We start from the raw sequence: 3,262 nt of genomic DNA on the forward strand, positions 1-3,262 counted from the left end.
AGAGACAGAGACAGAGAGACAGAGAGAGAGAACCTAGAAATATAGGGGAGTTAATGCTTCAACAAAGGAACATGGTACCTGGCAGATAAAATGTTTTAGCATTATATCCATTAGTGGGAAAATTATGAGGAACATAATGTACAATAATTTGGAAAGATTGGAAATAGCATTAAGCCCTGGTTTTTAGGAGTGGTGACCTGTCCCATAATGTGCCTTTTATTGACTTTTCCCCCCTCTTCTTATCTTACTTTTCCTACTTCCTTCCTGTGAGTTTTAAGATTAAGGCTCAAATGAACTACCTGCACCTAAGATTTTTCCAAATGTCTTATTCAAAGGGACTCCAAACTCAATGTTAAGTCTCTCAGTAGCAAATAGTACCAATACTAATAAAAATATAAATGTCAACAAGAGTTAATAAATTTGACCTAAAATACTACATAAAACATTGTACTGAAAATTACAAAATGAAAACTGTATTTCTTAGAAATGTGTTTTTAAATTTCCATATATTAGTCTTCTCTTTGTTGTTTATTACCAAGCTGATTGCATCCTGATTAAAGATCACATACTTTAGCTATTCCGTAACTTGCGTTAGACCCCATCACATGTTTGATTTTTTTATAAACATCATGTGTAGTTAAAAAAAATTTGTATTTGATGACTAAATGAAATATGGTGCTCTAGAGGAGATTCTGTCTTACAAAAGAGAAATTATGGAAAAACTAAGTAAATGGAAATAATATATGCACTGTAGTTAATAATGATATATCAGTATTGGTTCATCTTTTGTACCAAAAGTGCTATAAAAATTTGTGTTGCTAATGAAGAAAACAGGGTGGAGAGGATGGAAACTTTGTACCACTTTCCCAGGATTCTAAAAAATAAAGTTTCTTTGAAAATGCAATTAATTCAGTTTATATTACTCAAAAAAGCAGACTGCTTTGATATAAAACTAACAAAATATGCACATGTTGCATTCTGAAAATTATAAAATTCTAATAAAATAAATTGAAGATTATTTTATGAGTAAATGGAGAGATATACTATACTCATGGATTGTGAAATGTAATTCTATAAAGATGACAGTTTTCCCTATATTGATATACAGGTTAATATAGTATCTATAAATTCCTATTAACATTCTTTTTTTCCTGTTTTCATTTATTAACCTTTTTTAACAAAACATTTACTTGTGAGTATAGCAGTAACTGATATAACATGACAAGCAGTACGTATTTAGAAGAGCATAATGACAGGCATTCCAAGCATGATCCTAGTATTACAAATTGCTATCTTCAGTGAAGCTGCTTAGATCACAGGTATCAGCATATATAGTTAGTCAGGGTGAGAATCCTAACAATTAACTGCTAGTTTCAAAGACCTGCTGAAGATTCTCAGGATCATTGCCTTAACCATCTTGTGCATATAAATGCATGGTTTTGCCCCTATCATGTTTCCTAGCTTTTCTCCTTTCCCTTTCTTTGTTGTTTAATCCTTAAGTTCTTGCTTTCCTTTTAATTGTGTTATACTGTTCTATTTTTATTTCTTCTTTTGAGTTCTTATACAAGGGAGGCTATATGATATTTACACATGTGGGTCTGGTTTATTTCACTTATGAGGATGTCTTCAAGTGGCATCTACTTCAATATAAAGGCTTTATCATTCTTTATAGCTGATTAATACTCCATTGTATAAAAATACATCTTTTTCATCCATTCCTCCAGTGATGGGCATCTTGGTTGTTTCCAAGATTTGGCTATCACAAATTGTGCTGCTATAAACATAGATGCACATATATCACTATGATATGATGTTTTCAGTTCCTCTGGGAATATTCCCAGTAGAGGGATACCTGGTTTGAATGGGATTTCCAGTCCTAGTCTTTTAAGGAGTCTCCACAATGATTTCCATAATGGTTGCACCAATCTATGTTCCCACAAGCAGTGAATAAGGGTTCCTTTTTCCCCGCAGCCTCTCCAATATTTGTTGTTGGTTGATTTCTTTATAATAGCCATTCTTTCTGGGATGAGATGGTATCTTAGTGTTGTTTAATTTGCATTTCACAGATAGCTAGTGATGTAGAGCATTTTTTAATATATTTATTTGCTTCTATAATTTTACCCTCTGAAAAAGCACAGAAATGTTATTCTAAATATTGATTTAAAAAAAGCAAAACAAGTAGAATAACTGAAATGTGTTTTAAAAGAAGAATTATGTCAGAGGAATCATTCTATGCAATTTCAAGGTACATTATATATTGACAATAATAAAGACCATGTGGAACTAGCTAATGGATGAACATACAGATCAACAGAGCAGAAAAATTCTTCAAAATGGATCCACTTAAGTATAGTTCACTGATTTTTGGCAAAGGTGCAACAGCAATTGTGTAGAGAAAGATACTTGTTCCAATAAGTTGTATTGGAGCAAGTGAATATCACTAGGTAACTACTAAACTTCACATGAAGCATTATCCTTTATACAAAAATTAACTGAAAATATTCTTAATTTTAAACTCAAATCTATAACTTTTCAGAGGCAAACAAGCTTAAATTATTTGGAACCAATGGCATAAAACTTCTTAGACAGGACATGAAATACAGTTCTTAAAAGAAAAACATCAATTGTAATTTATCAAAATTTTTAAAAGTTTGGTCCTGTCAAATTTCTAGTTAAGAGAATAAAAAGGCATGCTATATATTGAAAGAATATGTTTGCAATTCACATATGTGGCAAAAGATTCCTACATAGTATGTATGTATGTATACTCTCAAATGAAATCATAATTTTATGATTTTACATTATAGATTTAAGTCTTCAGTACATTTCAAGTATTTTATATGACACACAACAAGAATTCAATTTTATTCTTTCTGTATGTGTCTCCAATTTTCTTCACATAAATTATTTAGCAGACTTTCCTTTTTCATATGACCCAAAAGCACAGGCAACAAAAACAAAAATTTATGAATGAAACCGAGTCCAATAAAAACCTCCACACAGCAAAGGAAAGCATAAAGTGAAAAAGCAACTGATGGAATGGGAAAAAGTGTACAAACCACATATATGACATAGGGTTTATATTTAAAATAGAGAAGAACTCATGAAGCTTAGTAGTAAAAAATTAAGCAACCCAATATAAAAATAACCAAATGATCCAACAGTATGTTTTTCAAAAGAAGTTATACAAATATCCAACAGTATATGAGAAGGTGCTCAAAATAATTAAGCAACTGAGAAACACAAGTCAAAACTACAATGA

The sequence above is a fragment of the Octodon degus genome, unplaced genomic scaffold, assembly GCF_000260255.1.
Source record: "Octodon degus isolate 3935 unplaced genomic scaffold, OctDeg1.0 scaffold00024, whole genome shotgun sequence".
Classification (NCBI taxonomy): domain Eukaryota; kingdom Metazoa; phylum Chordata; class Mammalia; order Rodentia; family Octodontidae; genus Octodon; species Octodon degus.